Consider the following 21,184-nt stretch of genomic DNA (forward strand, 5'->3'; position numbering starts at 1 on the left):
CCCTCAGGGCATCCATGTGTGCCTCTGCGTGAGCAGCAATTGCTTTACGCAGAGACGACATTTCAGCCTGGCGTGCCCTGTCTTAGGCCGCCATTCCAAGCCTGAGCGAGCTATCAAGGGGGAGCACAGATTGGGCCACATGCTCCATGCTCTCAGCAATGTTCTCCATTGCTGCCCCCTGCCGTTCTGAATTGGCAGTCATGTCTTGCTCCCACTCAGTATACTGCGTTTGCGCGCGGCAACCGTGTTGCTGGGCTTGACCCCTGCGGGACCCAAGGACCGGGTGTCCTCGCTGTGTTGGCACCACCCGCGGCTGCACGACTACATGCCCCCGTCGACGTGTTGTCCCAGGCACATCAGTGACTGGTGTGGAGGGCGACCCTGCGTCCCGATCCGCCACGGCAGAGGAACCAAGACTGTCTGATCCCTCAGTGCAGGTGTCGCGGACAGAGGAGTGTCCACATCAGAATCACTCACCCCTGACACATGGACTTGATGCTCATCCAACTCGACATGGACGTCAGAGTCGTCATCAAGGCTGGACTCATAGGCAGCCAGAGACAAGATGGACTGTAGCACTTGGGGGTTTTCGTGGCCTACCACCCCATGACCCCCACTTGTGCCGGGTTGATGTAGTGGTAACAACCCTGTGTCTGGCATGACAACACCATCCTCTGCCTCCATTGCGTCATCACCTGAAAAATAGAGAGAAAAAAGGTCACTACACATGTCAGAAGCACACAACACACACACACACCGAAAACAAACACATCAGGCAGACATGTGACACACAACATAGAACCTGGCATGCATGCTGGGTCAACTTTGAATTGCTTCTGTGATCAGACCTGTTGAAAGGTGGCAGTTTGCATGGAAGTGGGTCTATGCAGTGCAGAAAATGTGTACGCCACTCACTACCTACATGTACAAGGAATCCATGGTGTGTGTCAGGAAATGTGAAGGCAGTGCAAGGTCAAATTCAGGCATCACGTGCACTGTGCATTCAATGGGTAGCATATCTACAAGCCAAGCACCCCTCCACCCAAGTACAAAAGCAGGGATGCCTAGCTTGGTATCAAAGGGCTGACCATACACCTGTGTATTGACAGGCAGTGTTGACTGGCATCAACAGCTTAATGTGATTCAAGTGGCAACACTGCAAATGATGATGGGACAGTAAGCAGGACACATGATGAAAGCTCTGGAGGCCGCCCACGTGTGAAGACGACACTACAACAGTCGGACAGAGTCATTGGCCATTAAACAGGCTGAGGCCTGTGAGCCACACAGATTGTCAGACCCTAAAAATGTGTGCAACGCAGTACTGAGCCACAGTTGTCATGGGAAGGCTGATGAGATGCCATGCAATGTATGTCACCCAGGACTTGTATAACAGAGATCATCCAGTCAAGGACACATAGGGGCATGCGTGCAATGCACATGGAGCATGAATGGGCACTCATGTCCCTGCGGGACATCTGACCTATGCAGAGTACAAGTGAGATACCCTGCATCAAGCACTAAGGCTGTACCACACGGCATATGTCTGGCAGATTGTATGCTGGAAGTTAGCATGTACACAGGACGCATGAACAGGAAAGTACACATTGGCAAGATTGAAGCAGACCAGTGCAAAGGTGGAACTGGGGTGCAGAGTTGTGGAGGAGGGGCAAGGGAGCATGTCTACATGGAGTCCCCGCATGCAGGCAGAGGAGACATGCACGTCAGTCATGCAATGACATTGTGCCTGGGCTGAGAGGAAGGTCACCCCACGCCACATGCAGAAGGGCCAGTGAGCTGGAACATGGACCGGAGGGGCATACTTGTAACCAGCATGTCAGTAGGGTGCAATAGTGGTGATGCGGACAGTCCCTGTCTGCTCCACATGTCCACTATCCAGCAGAGCAGACATGCATCACGGAAGCATTGCATTATTTGCTAATCAGTACCATGTACACGTCACATGTAGTGGCAATCATGCACAACACATCCCACCAGTGAAACACACACGTCCTCAACAAACACGCATCAACACTCACTGGACAGGGCATCAAAGTCCAGCATCTCTCCCACCCCTTCGACCAATTCAGGTGGTATAAACTCTGCAACGAGTGCCTCATGCGGAGTGAGCTCTTCCTCCTCTGGTGCAGGCCCACCGCCAGTCACCATAGTCAAGTTGTAATTAGAGGCACACTTAGCCTTAGCGCTGCGTTTGAGGTCATTTCAACGCTTTTTGCACTCTTGCGCCATGCGTACCTCATGGCCGAATGAACTGACATGTTCCGCAACATGCTTCCAGTGGGTGTCACGGTGGGCAGCCGTAGTCTGACTATTGGCACCCACTACCATGTCACGGCTGTGGCCCCGCACGTAGTCCACGAGGAAGTCCAGTTCCTGCTTGCAGAAAGGCTTCTTCCTCGACGTGCAGGAGGTTGTGGCTGTGTGTGGGGTCCCAGCCTGTGCTGCAGGTGCAACCTTCCTCCTCTTGGACTGTGGCGCAGACCCTGGCTGGCTAATGCCGCCCTGACCAGTATGGCCAGTGGGTTCGGTGGATTGAGCCAAGGGAGTGGCAGGTGGAGGGACGACCAAAGGCATGACTTGTGTCAGTGGCATCTGGGTGCCCTCTAATGGACCCTGTGCAGCAACATCTGCTGTGGCAGGGTCATTGACCGCAACGGTCCTGGTTGGCAGACTCACAACCGGGGTGTTGTTGGGTGCATCTGCCCCTGCAATTGCCAACACCCGGCTGTTCGGGGCAGCAGATGACATAACTGCTCCAGGGACACGTGTCTTGGTCAGAGCAGCCCTGCGTGCCCCTATGGTTTCCCTGCTGGCCTGTTGGAAATCTACCAAGGGCTCCTCAAGTGCCAACGCAGCCTGCGCTGGCAGACCCTGAGCCTGGGTGGCGGTGTCCACAGCTGCACCTGCAGCGACCACTACCCTTGGGCCCGTGGCAGTCGGTGGAATGGACTGCCGTGTCACACGGGCGCCCGTGCCAGATGCAGAAGCTGCATCCCCCGGAACCACAGGGGGTGGTGGCATGACTGCACAAACACATGGCACAACATTGTGCTGAAGTGGCACACCCCTGCCTCTTCTCCCTCTGTGGCCGCCGTGGACACCCTGGAGCCCCCCTACTCCCTGGTCACCACGGCCACGTCCCCGACCACGCCTGCCACAAGGAGTATGCCCAGCTGAGGCGCCCCTCACCTTTGGTGTCCTCCCAACCATGGCACAGATGTAGTAGTGCCGGCACAGATGGAGTAGTGCCAATGGGAGGTGTACACCACAATTGATCTGGGCAATTAACAGACCCCCTGCACCTGCAAGGCTGTATGTGACCCAGGTGATGTAGTGACGGGTCACGCAACGCTCAGGCACCCCAAAACTGCAGTAAAACCGTGCACGCAACCCTGCAGCCTACGTGCGTGGAATCAACCTCCCGCAGTACGCGGTGGCACCCAGTAACACGAATAACGCGTATGCGTGGGACATGCAGGCTACTATGACGTCAAAAATGGGTGCGATACACAGGGGCACCCGCAGTGGGAAAAATAGCGTGTGCGACTCACCGTCTGCCTAGCGCGATGCAGACAAACACGCGTAGCCAATACCCCCGCCAAAAGAAAAGATACGTCCTTGATAGCTGTGAAGTTGTGATGGCGCACAAAACAACAGGAAGCAGCAACACACGTCGGTCTCCACGAAAGGCACGTACAGTGAACTGCTGCCCCCGCTCACCTTTAACCCGTGCTGAGGGAAATGCCTGTGTGCATCACGTCACTTACGCGCATGGGCCCTTTCCTCAGATTACACGCATTCCCACGCGGACGTGCAGTTTTTCACGCGTGCTGAAACGCCCGTGCATGCCCGCGCGTGTCACGTCACAGAGGCGCTTCCACTTGAAGGGCCTTCGGTCGAATGAAATCGCGTATGCGTGCAGACGCCCTTACGCGCTAAGGGCCTTTCCTCGAATTACACGCTGACATGCAGAGTTTTCACGTGCCAAATCACTCCGTATCAAGCTGGCCACGCGTAAGCACACGAAAGACCACTCTCCTGCCCAAAAGGCTGAATTACTGCCCCCCAGAGCCCCGAGCAGCCTCCCACGAGCCATCTGCTGCTACCTGCCTGCCTGCTGCCACCGTGCCCTGCCATTTGGTGCCTGCACATCAGCCATCTGCAGGGGTCCAGTTGCTGTGTTCACCCCTGCTGGAACAGAAGACTCCCGACTGGGATACCATCGCTCCACATCCCAGCCCCAGGACACAGTTGCCCACCCACGCCTGCCTCGGGGGTCGCCATGTCGGGGCAAACACCATCCAAGACCACTGGCGACCCCCAGCCAGAGAGGCAGAGGGCCACCAGCTTCAGTCAGAAGGAAGTTGGTGTCCTGGTGGAGCATGTTCCGGGGCATTATGATGCCCTCTTTGGATCATCACGCGCCGACAAGGAAGGATGGGACAGGATCTGGACGGACATCGTGACTGCCATCAACGCGGAGGGGGTGGCATTCCGACTATTCCATCATGTCAAGAAGTGCTGGGAGGACTTCAGGTCCAGGACCCTCAACAAGGCCCGGCGCCTCTTGAAGGCAGCGGATGCTAAGGGGCGCCGGGGCCACTTGTCGGAAGATCAGATGAGGGTCCTGGAACGCATATCCCCAGCGCTCCACGTCCAGGTCCTTGAGAGGCAGACCCGTCTGGAGTCGAGCGGTAAGTGGCCAAGCATTGCTGTGTGAGACAGGGCATGTTGCAGTGTGCTGGTTGTCTGATACTTGCCTGTATGTGTGACATAGGCCATGTACGCGTGTGTGTGTGCAGGGACATCATGGTCATGCATGTGAGACCAGTAATGTGTGAAGCACACGGTTGGTGTATGTGTTTAAATGCAACATGGGGAGCCCTATGCGGAATGGACACATGAGAGCATGCCAGTCTCTGTTCTTGGACATGGGTGGGGGTGAGGGATGGGTGATGATGCCATGTACATGTATGGTGTCCATGTCTGTGTGTCTGACCTGCGTGTCTGTGACTTGTGAATGCCATGGATGCATGACACATGTCTGTGACAATGTTCAGATTCACTGATGCAGCCTAGTTATCCTTGCATCCACTGTGTCTGGGGTGTACGTGTCCAGATGGATGAAAGTACGGTGAAGTGTGTAAATGTGATAGGCATGACCCATGATGCATGTGAGTTCAAAAACAACATTGTATGTTTCAAGAGTCCCTTGGACATGTTTGCTAATGTCCATAGCATGCGCCATGCCAGTTACTGCATGTGTTTTGCCTGCACTGACCCATGTGTTGTGGAGGGACATGATGGAAGTGATCTTTGACAGTGCCACCCATCTGCTATTGCTTCCTGTCTAGGGGACCATTGTACAGTACCCTGATGCTTGTGTTCTATGTCTCCCTCTACACAGCGCAAAGTGAAGAAGAGGGCGGAGAAGGCGTTGTGGAGCAAAGCGGCGGGGATGCCCCCATGGCTGCAGCGGAAGGGGTGGGTGAGCCTCCACAGGGGCTTGCAACGGCGCAAGACGGGGTGGAGCCATCCAGGTTGGTGGTTTCCACAGAGGAGGAGGAGGCCGCTACTGAGCCGCACATGGGGCCTGGTGGGGGCATCCCAGCTGGTGCAAGTGGTGCAGTCCAGGGGCAGGGGCAGGAGGCAGCACAGGTCGCCATGGAGGTGCCTGTGCATGTCACTGTCCCTGACACTGTGACTGCACCACCATGCACCAGCAGGGATGCCCCATCCCAGGCACGTCCGCAGGTAGGGGGGATGTCCATGTCATCTGACTCCCCTCCACCTGTGGACGAGGGGACCCCTGGCCGTATGGAGAAGGTACTGATTGGTGTCGCGTTGTGCACAGGTGTCATTCGTGATGAGGTGCGTGCTTCCTGGGGGGAGCACGCACGTCATCACGAAGAGCACCGTGCCAACGTGGCCCAGTTGGGAGCGGCCATGCTGGGGGTTTTGTACATGTGTCGGGCACTCTGGCGACCCTCTCCTCCTCTGTGGAGGCTATGCGCCAGTCATTCTCCATGCCGTCGTCCAGCCCAGATGCCACCAGGGCCCCCTGTGGACCTGCCCCGACCAATGCAGCCAACTCGGTGGGGATCCCATCCCTGCCACAGTCGGGAGTCGGAGGTCCAACAGGGGTGGACACACCAGAAACTGGACCCCAGCAGATGGAGGATGTGATGGCATCATCGGGCAGGGCATGTGCACGACGGTGTCGGTGGATTCCATCAGCCTGGATGCTGTTGTGCTGGCACAGGCAGTTGCGTCGGAGGCAGCGGCAGGCTCGACGTGGGAGGCATCATGGCTCGGGGCCATCAACATCAGGAAGGCAGGCATCGGCCGGAGGGCAGGAGAACCCTGGAATGGGTGTGTCTTCCGTGTGGGAGCGGTTGGGCCAGCAGATAGGTGCGGAGCGGCAGCGGGCAGAGGAGGAATGGCTCACAATGGTCAGGGCGGAGAACTCCATGCGGAGGGCGCTGAGGCGGGCTGAGTGCCTCAAGGGTATTCGCAGGGAGTTGGAGCTGGACACTGCATTATCCCTGCGAGACCTCGGGGCCAGGGAACATGCCCGCCTCCAAGCCATTGAACAGGAGTTCGATGATGCCCTGGCCCATGACAACAACCAGTGAGCCGTTGGATTAGCCCGCTGCCCTTGTAAATAGTTATGTAGTTAGTGTTAGGTTTCCTTTGCTTTTTTATTGATGTTGGACCTTTTGGACAATGGACTGAATTTTTGTATATAGTTTTTTTATTAGTTAATATTTTTAGGTAGGTTTCATTTCTTCATTTGGGATCCTGGACCCTGGATTGTTTATCTGTATATAATTGACTGTTGGATTATGGTTTTTTTTTGGATTTACCCATGGAGCAATGGTTTTCGGTTTTGTTTTCCCTTGGATGTACTTTTTTGAACTGTGACTTTGGACACCTTTCCTTTGGATTATGATTTGTGGTTTTTCATTATTTTACGGACATGCTGCTTTTTGTTTTTAATTCCCATTGTCGTTTGTTGATTTTTAATTCCATTTATGCTGCTTTTAATACATTTTTTTCATCAAACTTCAATGTGTATTATCATCTCATTGGTTTCATGCATATAATGATATGAGTTTTGACATTCACTTACACCCATTGTGTGTATGTGAGGGACATGTGTTCATTTACATACTTGACATTGGTGTTGTATCATGTAATTGGCATTTCTGAGTGGGTGGATGCAATACTTGGGTGGGTGTTTGGCATGTGGAGGCTGCCCATAAGGGCCAGGGATCTAGTTTGTGATGACGTGTTGGCTGGGGGACATGTGTCAGGGCCTGCTGGCAGGTGCCCCACAATGCTGGGGGGTGGGGGTGCAGGGGGACATGAGTGGGACATGAGTGGGGGCCTGCTGGCAGGTGCCTCGCAATGCTGGTGGGTGGGGGTGCAGGGGGACATGAGTGGGACATGAGTGGGGGCCTGCTGGCAGGTGCCTCACAATGTTGGGGGGTGGGGGTCCAGGGGGACATGAGTGGGGGCCTGCTGGCAGATGCCTCGCAATGCTGGGGGGTGGGGGTGCAAGGGGACATGAGTGGGACATGAGTGGGGGCCTGCTGGCAGGTGCCCAGCAATGCTGGGGGGTGGGGGTGCAGGGGGACAAGAGTGGGACATGAGTGGGGGCCTGCTGGCAGGTGCCTCGCAATGCTGGGGGGTGGGGGTGCAGGGGGACATGAGTGGGACATGAGTGGGGGCCTGCTGGCAGGCGCCCCGCAATGCTGGGGGGTGGGGGTGCAGGGGGACATGAGTGGGACATGAATGGGGGCCTGCCACCAAGTGCCTTGCAATGCTGGGGGTTAGGGTGAAGGGGGACATGAGTGGGACATGAGTGGGGGCCTGCTGGCAGATGCCTCGCAATGCTGGGTGGTGGGGGTGCAGGGGGAAATAAGTGGGACATGAATGGGGGCCTGCTGGCAGGTGCCCCTCAATGCTGGGGGGTGGGGGTCCAGGGGGACATGAGTGGCGGCCTGCTGGCTGGTGCCCCGCAATGCTGGGGGGTGGGGGTGCAGGGGGACATTAGTGGGACATGAGTGGGGGCCTGCTGGCAGGTGCCTCGCAATGCTGGGGGGTGGGGGTGCAGGGGGACATGAGTGGGACATGAATGGGGGCCTGCTGGCAGGTGCCTCGCAATGCTGGGGGGTGGGGGTGCAGGGGGACATGAGTGGGGGCCTGCTGGCAGGCAGGTGCCCCGCAATGCTGGAGGGTGGGGGTGCAGGGGGACATGAGTGGGACATGAATGTGCGCCTGCTGGCAGGTGCCCCGCAATGCTGGGGTGTGGGGGTGCAAGGGGACATGAGTTGGTGATCAGTAGTGCAAGGAGACATGTGCCTTTGCTGGGGGGCATGCCCATGTTGGGTGGGCTGCCTGCGGGACATGACCAGGGATGCAGGGTAGTCCCCTGTGGTTTGGGCTGCCTGCAGGGGCCGTGGAGGGTGTACAGGGAACACCTGGGAGGAACCACACAGCCAAATCACGTGTGGGACTCCCCGGCACCCCCGAAATACACGTACCCTGCTGAAATCACGTGTGAAACTTCCCGCGCACCCCAGTAATACACGTACCCTGCTGAAATCGTGTGTGAAACTTCCCGCGCACCCCAGTAATACACGTACCCTGCTGAAATCACGTGTGAAACGTCCCGTGCTCCCCAGTAATACACGTACCCTGCTGAAATCGCGTGTGAAACTTCCCGTGCATCCCAGTAATACACGTACCCTGCTGAAATCGCGCGTGAAACTTCCCGCGCACCCCAGCAATACACGTACCTTGCTGAAATCGTGTGTGAAACTTCCCGTGCACCCCAGTAATACACATACCCTGCTGAAATCGCGTGTGAAACTTCCCGCGCACCCCAGTAATACACATACCCTGCTGAAATCGCGTGTGAAACTTCCTGCGCCCCCCAGTAATACACGTAATCCGCTCGCACAGGGCCAATCGCGTGTGAAACTTCCCGCGCACCCCAGTAATACACATACCCTGCTGAAATCGCGTGTGAAACTTCCCGCGCACCCCAGTAATACACGTACCCTGCTGAAATCGCGTGTGAAACTTCCTGCGCCCCCCAGTAATACACGTAACCCACTCGCACAGGGCCAATCGCGTGTGAAACTTCCCGCACACCCCAGTAATACACTTACCCCGCTCGCACAGGGCCAATCGCGTGTGAAACTTCCCGCGCACCCCAGTAATACACATACCCAGCTGAAATTGCGTGTGAAACTTCCCGCGCACCCCAGTAATACACGTACCCCGCTCGCACAGGGCCAATCGCGTGTGAGACTTCCCGCGCACCCCAGTAATACACGTACCCCGCTCACACAGGGCCAATCTCATGTGAAACTTCCCACGCACCCCAGTAATACACGTACCCCGCTCGCACAGGGCCAATCGCGTGTGAAACTTCCCGCGCACCCCAGTAATACACGTACCCTGATGAAATCGCGTGTGAAACTTCCCGCTCACAACATTAATACACGTACCCAGCTGAAATCGCGTGTGGAACTTCCCGTGCACCCCAGTAATACACGTACCCCGCTCGCACAGGGCCAATCACGTGTGAAACTTCCCGTGTACCCCAGTAATACACGTACCCCGCTCGCACAGGGCCAATCGCGTGTGAAACTTCCCACGATCCCCAGTGATACGCGTTCCCCGCTTGCCGTGCTGGTACAGGGTTAGAGCAGCCCTTTGCGCTGGATTGGGGATTTTGATGGCTTTTCCCTGCGCAAGGGGCGTTCTTGGGGGCGTAACTGGCGCTGCTGCAGGGTCGCTGTGCCACTGTGCACCACGGCTGGTTTTGGTGGCTGGAATCCATGAATACGCTGTGCGCGGAAATGTATTTTAGCGCACGCGGCTGGCACAGGGATTCACACGCGCACACTGTGCGCCAGCCGCGTGCGCCACTTATGCGCTTAATTCTATGAATTACCCCCATGGTGTTTTTAACTTCTGTCATATCTAATTCTGCCTCATTTGCTATTAGCGGCTGTCCCAGTGGTTCTTGGCTTCCTGTTACAGAAGTTTGACTACTGTCGGGAGTGTCCTTATCTAGTTGGGCCTGGAGTTCTTCTTTGTGTTGCTGTTCATTGTGCAACATTGTTATGTAGTGTGTAAAGTTTACATCGGTTATAGTGCTTTCATTTGCTTTGAAAGCGTCTTTGTAGAAGTCATAGTTATCTAGTATTTCTTCTTCTTTTCTCCATGGTTTAAAGAGTTGTAGCAGGGACATGTAATATAGTTCTTTATGTTGAGGAGTCTTTAATGACAATTTGATATGATTAATTAAACTTTTTTTGGTAAGTTTCACTAAGCTGCCTTCACAATCTGTCACTCTATAGCTACCTTTTTTTCATCGGGTTTTATATTATTTTTGTATGCAAAATTTTGGGCTATGTGGTATAGACACATGGTTTCCAAAGTGGTACTCCTGTTCGGGTAATGTGTGTCTAGTAAATTGTTTTTCAAAATGTCTTGGCTGTTGGGATCATTTTTGGCTATTGTTTCTATGTCCTCATATGATTTGAGAACTCTTTTTCTAGATTTAGCAGGACCAAGACTTAGCCTTACTATATTTTCAGATTTCCCATGCAAAGCAGTACCGGTTAAACAATCTGCAGCTTCATAGGAGCCACATTCTCTATGAGAGAGCATTTTTATGCCTAAGATGTACAATTTCTGAGATAGTTTTTTGTCTGATGATAGGTCATTCCAGAGGTCTTGCTTTTGTTAAGTAGGCTGTAACATATTGTGCAACTGCAGTGCAATTGCCTGCAATGTACTTCACATCTATGTTTGCATTCCATAAGAGTGCAATGATTGCATTGTAATCATTGATATATTTTGATTTTTCTGTTCTTTTTATGTGATACGTGTTCTTAGGTGATATACCTTTAACACTATGTCTAACTGAAGACATGAAGTTGTTCACTTTACCTGTTTCTGTAACTGGTCAAGGGAAACCAAAGCAGCATTTTGTGTATTATTTCCCTTTGTTTGTGTATTTGCGACGACAATATTTGTCAAATTTGTGTCTTTGAAATTGTACAATTTGTGCATGAAGATCACTATTTGTTGCTTTTGATGGAATTTCACAAGTGACATATTTTTCGATAAACTGTAAAACAGTGGAATGTCTTGACCAAATTTAGGAGCATCTTTAATCCATAAAAGCATGTGGATATGTGGTGCTCCTCTGGCTTGGTATTCTTTTCTCCAAAAGAAGTGTTGCACCTCTCTGAGGGGAGGAACAGTTTTATTACAAATAAAGTGTAGCATAGCAATCAAACAATGATAGAGATATATTGAAACATTAACAGGATCTAGAGCGCAAAGTTCTCCAGATGTTAGTATATCTATGTTTGTTTTGTTTTTGTTTGATATGCGTAGGAAATCATGTAAATCTTCCCATGCATATTCTGCACAACTTAATGTAACAAACCAAGTGGGTGGGCCAAGGTTTCTTATCATACAACGTACATCTCCGTGACGTCGGAACCAGTACTCTTTTGTACCACGCATGTTTGCTAACAGATTTGTAATGCTTGATTGTAAAACCTCATCTTTTTCTTGCACTTTTTGTATTAATTGTGTAGCTGACATATTTTGAAAGTGGGTTCCTGATTTCAATATGTGTGCAACTCCGTAACATAGAGTTGCTAGATCACTTTCAAAGAGTAGGTGGAATATGTATTCCACATTTTGTCTAAATCTGGGATCTTCAGAATACATTCGTAATGAGCGGTATTCTGATGCTGTTATCTGAGTGGGTCTATCATCGTACCTTCCTCCTTTGCCAGTAGGAAAGAGTAGAGGAAAAGCATGTGCTTCTATACTTTTTTCCCATATGCTGATTGGTGATCCTTTGGTTTGTCGCATTTGGTACGTTTCTAGTGCATCATCTATGGTGTCATTAGAGTGTAATGGATGAATTGTATAATGGTCTAAAATATTGGCTACTGTAGCAGGATCTAGAAGTTCAAATTGACCAGTTTCTGGTGACTCTTGAATTATTTCAGTTGTTTCCCTTAAGTTTTCTTCAATATTTATTTCTTTGTAGTATTCATTATTGTCTTTTAGATATTGCAAGGCTTGTCTAACTTTATGCAAGTCTACCAGTTGTTGCCAAATTTTTTTGTCTTTTGTCGGTACACCATTTACTAAGACAATAAAAGATTGCTCTATTGGAAGTTGCACTCCCAGAGTGTGCACATTTTCTTTCAGATCTAATGGTAAATAAACTATTTTGCCACAAATGCCTTTAACCAATTCAGACAGAGGTAATGTTGCTGTTTTTGGTTGAAGGCGTATTATTGCTTGAAATGGGTGCACTGTTTGAATTATGATGCTCTCATATAAATTGAGTTGTTGCAGGGGTTTTGGTAGTCGGAATAATTCGAAGTTATTTGTGATGGCACGTGAAGGAGTTTGGTTGTTGTCAAGTTTTGTAGTGCAGTAACTGCAAAGTATTAAGGGGTCAGTTATTTCATATTTGTTTTCTGCTATAAGGTAGAGAGCTATTTAAAACCATTTGGATTCTTCATTGTCTTCTATTTTGTATGTTATGTCTATAGTTATTGTGTTACTTTTATAAAAAGTTCTGCGGCAACACACACACACATGGTTTGGTAGTTCAGCGGATTTACGTTTAAATTTTTGTATTTCTTTTTTGTATGTGTGTAGTAGAAGGTTGCTATGTGCAGAATTGTTGCTAGTCTGTTGTAAAGCTATTGCATTTTGTAAGTGGCTTTCACTTCCAAAATATTTTCTCTGGATATGGTTGATTTCTTCGAGTAGGTCTTTGGGTGTATCATGTAGAAGAGTGTTATTTAAATTGGCTAGTGCTAGAGCAGGACTTTTAGCATAGTACCGTTTATAGACTACATTTCTTATAGTTGGATCATGTGTTGATATCATTTTGATATGATGGAAGGTGCTTTTGCAAATAGGTCCTGAAATGAAGGCTAATTAATGTCCTCGTAGTCCTGTGCATTTGCGCACTGGACAGGTATCATATTTTGCAACACTTTCATTTTGATTTTGTCTTTGCCTTTCAGATACTGATTGAGGAAGTGCCGTAAAGATTTGAAAGAATTTTGGGAATGTTACACATTGAGGTGCATGGCCATTTGTATACTGGACGTTCTGGTTCAGTCGAATGAAGAGGTAATTCTGAGTTTTCTGGGGATATTTTTGTAAGCAGTATTTCTTGTTCCATTATGGTATTATTAATTATTTCATAACCTTGTCCACTGCTTAGGATGGCAATTGTGTTTGTTTGGTTTTGTTTGTATGCTTCTTCATTGAAATATGGTTCTGTGCTCGTGGTGTGACTCCATTCACCTCCACAGATAATTAAGAACTTATTTTTGTTGACATTTCGTTTATTGAGAAGTTCTTTTTGTAATTTAGTAGATAGTTTTGTTAATGCTTACATTCTGTTTAACACTAACATGAGTAACTTTCTTTTGAGAAGGATTGCATTGTCTATTAAAGCTTCTAAGATTAATTTTCCACGGTAAGTTTGAAGGGTTGTGCATGATTTGTCTCCTGTTTTTATAAGATTCTGAAGGACTTTGTGGTGGAACATTTTTTGTAAAATACTTTTTTGGTATGGTTACTTGCTAGTATATCAAGATTTATAGGAGAATTTTTGGCAGTAGTGGTAGCCGAATTCTTGTTAAGCATTTTTTGTTTAATTTTGCATTTTGATAGAGGAGGCAAAGTTTCTGTACTGGACACTTGTTTTGTTTCGTTAAATGACTGTATTAGCTGTTTTGTTTGAATGTTTTTTACAAACTCTGGTAGAGATGGATGCTTATTTTGGACACTTTTATTTTCGTTTGCTCTATTTCTGCGTTGCTTTTTACGGAGTTGCTTTTTGGTAGGCATTCTTTGGGGTCTGTTGAAAAAAAAAGAAGGTATTGGTTGGGCCGTTCTGCAATGTATGTGTGCTGTGTGCATGAGTGTCTGAGTATTATGGGAAAGATATATGTGGTGGTGTGTGATTGTGCATTGGGCAGTTACAATTAGTTGAGAAGGCTATTTTTCTATTTGCGTGCTACTAAACTGCGGTTCAGATGAGAGTAGAAAGTGAGCTAGTGGTGAGGAGAAGCATTAATAGTAAATCTGATGGTATAAAATTAAAACAGTTCTTTGTTTTACAGTACTAACATTCTAAGGGTTGAGTATGTTATTTGTGTTCCAAAAAAACAGGGATTTGCGTGCCATTCTGCCTGCTAATCTTTGTTTAATAAATGGGGATAAATGGGGATTTGTGGGCAGAATGGTTTCAGAAATCGCTGTTTTTTTTTTGGTGCACAAATTACATGAATGAACCACACAGTGTGTTTGAGGAACAGTAAGAATATTAAGGTAGTATTGTACTTACTCTTTTTTTGTGCAATGAACAGGTCTCTTCGGATATGTTGTTTTTAGTTCAGATGCTGCTTATTTTTAGGATAGTGTTCCTCACTGCAATTTTAAAAGAAAGAAGTTAGTAATTTTCTGTGTTTATAGCACTGATGTTAATGTAGACGTTGATTATTATGTTTTTGTGGTAGTATTCTTGTTTGATATCTGAACATAGTGTATGCATGCATTTCATTTGACTATGTGCAGCGTTTATATTTTATTTACAACATGTTAGTTCAACATGATTTGCAAATGAGTAGAATTTTAAGTGCATAAAAATCACTTGGTTTTTTAAAGGTGTGTTGTAGATAGCAGACTGGTTTGGAAGTGACAGTTGACTATAGTAGATGGGAAAAATTTCAATAAGTTGATTTTATAGGTAGACATGCCAGCAATCGGGAGCACCTGAGAGGGAGATTTCTCCACAGCAAAGGGGAACATTTATTTTTCTCATAGGATTACATTGGGATTAGCATTAATTTAGGCAGGAGACAGTAAAAAATAGTTTGATTTTCCAATGAAAAATCGGGAGTCTCGTGCCTAAATCGGGAGGGTTGGCATGTATGTATAGGTTATGCAGGTTTAGTGGCATTACTCTGTTTATATGGATTCATAACACTTGCACATGTAATGTGAATAAAATATGCATACCTGAAGTTTGTACACATGTATGTGGATATGAATGCAGCTGTAAGTAGAAATCTTGGAGACTTGTAGTTTTTGTAGTAGGTGCTTTCCAATGATATGAGACTTGTACTCAGAGTGATCAACAGTACACTTGAAGAGCGGAACTCTGATGATGGAGTTAGATGTAGAGGTCTTGGATGTGATTGGTGGATTGTTGTGTGACTGATTAGCTGTATCCAATGAGGGAATGGCACCAAGAGTGATGTGGAAAGGGTAGAAGGGTTTGCTAAGAGTTGTGTGCCGCGCGGACACTGCGGCTGTCCGCGGGTATGGTGTGCCACATCCGGGGTTTTCAGCAAATCCAGTATAGAAAGGGGACTGTAGGAATCAGTCAATCAGATGTTGATGTTGTGGATTTGTGTAGAAAGAGTGTAGTGAAGATGGCAGAAGTGGAGAAAGTCAGGGTGTTGGTGCTCGGAGATATGTTTGTCCATGTTTTACAGCAGTATGCTCAATACAGGCATGTGGCAAATAATTTCAATGTTAAAGGAGTGGAGGTGGTGTGGAGCGCTGTGCCTGAATGCAATGTAGAGGGAATTCTACAAGTTTGTGAAGATATGCGTAGGATGAACAGTCCCCATCTTGTAGTTTTGCACTATGGTGCTTTCCGTTTGGGCTATGTGAGTGCCCCTACTTTGTTGGCAGATTTGGAACAGTTGGTTCAAGCTGTAACGAACATCCTTCCAAATGCAAAAGCAATTTTTTCTGGATTACTATCTAGGGCAATATGGGACAATAGTTCTGTTATTTGTCCCCAGCAAAACATTGCTAGGTGTGCAATTAATCGAGGCATGTGTGCTTTCATGCTTAGAGCTGGTATTGTTTTCTGTAATAATGAGAATATTGATTCGAGTAATGCTGTTTATTTTGAAGAAGATGGTATTTCTTCATCTTTTTTGGGAAATGCCATGTTGTTTTGGAATGTAAGGGTTGCTTTCGAGAAGGTTGTGTGAAGATTTTAGTTGTAAAGTAAGAAGAAACCCCCCCTAAAAATACAAAATAACAGGTGTCTGTCAGGCATCTGCAAAACAAACAAAAAAAACTGCTCTTTTCAGAGCCCACCACAAAGGGGAAATGGGGCACACTATTTAAATGTACATTCAACACGTTCGGATCTTTGATATGTCCGCGGACATGGTGGTAGTCTGCGGACAGCGCGTATTACATACAGGGATTCTGGGGTGGAGAGGCATGCAAATGAGAATGAGTGGGGCTAGGGATTTGTCAGTAAAGTTTGGTGGGTGTGTTGTATAAGGAGATATTTTGTGAGAACGTCTTTTTCCAGAGAGAAGAACAGATAGGTATGGCTGTGTGTTTTCGAAAACAGATAATCTGGATTTTGAGAGACTCATGGATACATTGGTTGGAGGTGCATGCAGAACGTTGTGGAGTAGCTGCAGATCGTGGATTCCCTCATGTGGAAGTGCACTGGCATGGAGTGCGTGGAATTTATTTATTTATTTTACATTTATAAAGCGCTCACACAGCCCGCAGGCATCGAGGCGCTGTTACAGGAATTGTTTGTTTTTCTTAGTTGCATAATTGTGTTTTTTTTTTTGTTTTTTGTCTTAGTTACGTATTTATAACGCGCTTAAACACCCAGAGGCCGCTGAGCTATCCTCCTGGGAATGAAGTGGCTGGACTTGGTACCTCTATGTGCTAATTTAGATTCAGAGCATCATCCGGACATAATTATAATTCATTGTGGAGGGAACAGTTTAGGACATGTGTCTGGAATTTGTTTGCAATTTGCAATGAAAGAAGGACTTGGGAAGGTCATGGACATGTTTCCAAATTCCCAAGTAATTTTTTCACGTATTACGCAAAGTCAAAATTGGCTGCGTTCTTCTTTATTTGGTCCACAAATGGAGAAAGCAAGGCGCAATGTCAATAAGGCTGTTTGTGCCTTTCTAAGAGATGTTGGCATGTCCTCTTTTCACAATGAAAATATTATGTTTCGTAGCACATACATTTTTTGCAGAGATGGAGTCCATCTTACTTATGCTGGCAATCAGATTTTTCTGAGAAATGTACAAAATGCATTGCGACCTTTTTTGGAATTAGAGTGACCTATTTTGCAGTAGATGTTGACGATTTCAAGTTTTTCAAACACACTAAAACACCACCAAAAGGTTCTTTTTCAGAGCCACCACTTCTTCTCAGAGAAAACTGCATTGGTTTTGCTAGGGCAGCACCCTAAAATTTGATATGTCCTAGGACTCTCCGCGGACTTTCAAAAAATGCACAGGGCCCTGCACTGTCTATTTGACACTTCTATTTTTAATATGTGAAAGGCGGCACTGAAAAGAGCCTTTTTTTGGGAATTTTGTTGTTTTATATTATTTTTGTTTTTTTACACACGACACACTAGGATATATGGGGAAAGGAGGGTAAGGAAGGGACACCAACCACGGGGATAAGAAAGGGCAGGTGGAGAGAGGAAGATGTAGGGTGGGCCTTACTTAGGTAGGTAGCAGGTCTTTTGGTGGTCCGTGACCGTAGTCTCGAAAGCACTTCGAAGACTCTCCCCCCTGCAGAGTACTGCATCGCAGTACATACACAATATTGTGACCCTTCAAAGGTAAGGGTCAAGAGCATTGCGAATGGCCTGTGAAGCAGCTGGAGGGATGCGCTCTCCCACAGGATTGTCTCTTGTGGTGAGAGGAGCGGAAACGGAGTATGCTGTAGAGGAACTCAACCTACTACATTTATCACAAGGTACAACCTTGCGAATGTCTGCACTGTTGAACAAAGTTAGGTGTCGCTTCATGGATGTACGAACCACGTCTCCCACGACTCAGCACCAATTTGCACTGGTTACAGGTGACCTTGTTCGCACGTGCTTTTGTTACGTTACCATAAACGGTAAACAACCGGTATGTTCTATGTTACATATATATAAAGTAAGGGAATCCTAGTAAACATCTATCAAATGTATACTATGAAAATGTATATTCAATAAAAAACTTTGTTAAAGGGACGTTATGGTTAAGTTGTGCTACTAAAAACCTATGAAATTCAGTCAAAAACACTTTGTTAAAGGGACGTTATTGTTAGGTTGCGCTACTAAAAACCTATGAAATTCAGTAAAAAAACTTTGTTAAAGGGACCTTATGGTTCCAATTAAAACCGAAAACCCCCTGAAATTCGCCAGTTATGGTAAGCTAAGAAACCATAACTCGCGCCACCACTGTGCACTGCTAAGACTAACACACAGGACATCAAAGATGTTATGTTGTTATGTTATGTTAAAGGATTTGCAATGCGCACCTGATACCCGAAGGTTGATGGGCGCAGACTCACAAACACAAAACAAAACTACACATGCAGCAGAACTATAAGCTGTCCGTTGTTACAACTAGCAAGGCTCTAAACAAAGAGTAATGTGTTCAGCTTTTTTAAAAAAAGTTCCGTTGAGACCAGCGTTCTTATTGAAGTTGGGAGGGCATTCCAGGCGGTGGGAGCCGCTACTTCAAAAGACCCTTGCCTTGTTTTGTTGGTCTTATGCCGAGGTACAATGGTATTTTTGAGTTATCCGATCTCAATGACCTTCCCTTATCTTTCATGATTATGGCTTCCTTCAGGTATGATGGCATTTGACCTATAATACATTTTTGAGTGATCAGAAGGAGCCTAACCAAATTCTTTCTCCAACCGGTAACCAATGAAGGCTCCTTCTGGCCTCAGAGACATGATCTCTTTTTCTTAGGCCCTTCTCTACTCTTACTGCCCCATTTTGGATTACCTGAAGCCGATGGATCTCAGTCTGGGGGATTCCCGCCAAAAGACTGCATTCGTAATCTAATTTTGAGCCAATGATGGCTCTAGCCAGAGTTTCTGTTTTTTTTTCAGAAATGAACGGGCCAAGATGGCGGAAAAGTTTAAGAAAATAGGAGGCTGATGAGACAATGCTATTGGCCTGCGCCTTCATATTTAAATGTCTGTCCAGACATACGCCCAAAGTCTTAACCTTGGATAAAGTTTTAATAACACAATTGTCCAAGTTGACATTCTTATATTCCGCTCCTAATTTATTCAATTTGCTTGGAGAGCCTACGAGGAGAAGCTCAGTTTTAGCACTGTTCAGGGCCAAACCATTGGACACCATCCAGTTTTGAATCTTCAAATAGATGACATTAATGAAGGCTTCATCTTTTTGATGTATTCCTGAGATAGGTATGATGAATAGCGTGTCATCCGCGTAATTGGCAAACACAATCCCTTCCTCTTCCAAAATCTGGAAGAAGGGGATCATGAAGATGTTATAAAAACACGGAGACACGCATGCTCCCTGTGGGACTCCGTACAATAAAAGCATAGGGTCAGCTTCTGCCAATTCACTGGCAACTCTGATTTGCCTATCCTTTAAGAAGGATAATATCCATTGGATGGCCTCTTCAGGAAAATATGCATTCTCTCTTAACCTGGTGGACAGAATCGAATGGTCCACCAGGTCAAAGGCCGCAGAAAGATCTAAAATCATCAATCAGGCAATCTGACCTTCATCCATACCCTGAATGATATGAGATTTGAGGGCAAGAAGCGCTGTTTCCATGCCGTGATTGGCACGGAACCCTGATTGATAATTATGCAGAATTTTATTCTGTTCCAGGAATAGATAAATCTGATTGTACGCCACCCGATCTAGTATCTTGAGGAGAAAGGCAGTATTGGTAATAGGCCTATAACTAGAAGGGGTAAGCAGGCATAGATTGGGCTTTTTTAATAAAGGTGTAATCCATGCGTTTTTCAGATTAGCCGGCACTACCTTCGACTCAAATGAGGCATTGACAAATTTTGTAAGAGCTAGTATTAAGGTGGGTAGGAATTCCTTAATTATGATGGCCGAACATGGATCGCCTTTACAACTTGTGCTCTTAAATTGACTAATAGTTTTTGCTAATTCCTCTTCAGAAATAGGCGAGAAACTAAATATAGGTTGATCTTTATCTTTAGCTGGGGAGTGTATAATCTTCTCCTGCTGATCTGATATGCTCAAGGAGAGTTTTTTAATCTCTATGGTTTCTTTGATCTTGTCTAATTTGTTAAACATAGCTGATCGACTTTCTATACATCAGGCCTTGTTTTTAATAATCGGGGCTGGTGTGGGTCCTGACGTGTGTGTTTGTTCTTTTAACATTTTGAACAGCTCCTTGCAGTCTGATCTGGCATTGGTGATCCTCTCATTCAATGCCTCCTTTTTAGCAGTTATAACCTCTTTTTTTAAATTTGTAGCACTCCTTTTATATAGTTTTAGGTTACTGGAGGATTTATAATTTCTCCATGTGTGTTAAAGTTTATTTTTCTTGGATTTTAGTTCTAATAACTCCTTAGAGAACCAATTATTATTATAATCAGTTCTCTTCATTTTATTTTTTATTGGGTGCAAGCTTGTTGGTCACTGTTATCAGTGAATTTGTAAGCATGTCCGACATAGCATCTAGATCCCCTAATTTACCTATATCGGTATTCAAGGATTGAGCCCAGGGAAGTAGCGCCTCTTTATTCAAATTTTTTCGATTTCTGCTGGTGATGAATAATTTGGGGAGCAAAGATTTAGTCCTAAAGGATTCCACTTTGGATTGGAAGCTAATACTAAAATGGTCTGACCACGGACAGGGTTCTACATCTACATTACTTATAGGAACATTAAGGGTGGATATCGAATCCAATGGATGGCCCTTAATGTGTGTAGCAGTTCTCACATGATGGTCAAAACCTAAGGCATCAAGGGTATTCTCCATTGTCTTTGCTGTTGTGACCGAGTCGCTACCCAGCCAAAGGTTAAAATCTCCTAACAGAACCAATTTGGTATTAGGCTTCAGAAAGGAGAGTAGTAAGATGTTTAGAGAGGTGGGAAAGGTGGGGTCCTTTGAAGGGGGTCTATAAAGTAAAAGAGCATTCAGAGTAGTTTCTGCACTAATAGCAATTTTAATAATTAGAATTTCTGAGCCTGGAGTGGAATCAACCTTGGTTTCCCCCATTTTCAAAGAGCATTTAAAAATAACTGCTACCCTCCATCCCC

This window comes from Ambystoma mexicanum, chromosome 1p (assembly GCF_040938575.1).
Source record: "Ambystoma mexicanum isolate Mex_15411 chromosome 1p, UKY_AmexF1_1, whole genome shotgun sequence".
NCBI lineage: Eukaryota > Metazoa > Chordata > Amphibia > Caudata > Ambystomatidae > Ambystoma > Ambystoma mexicanum.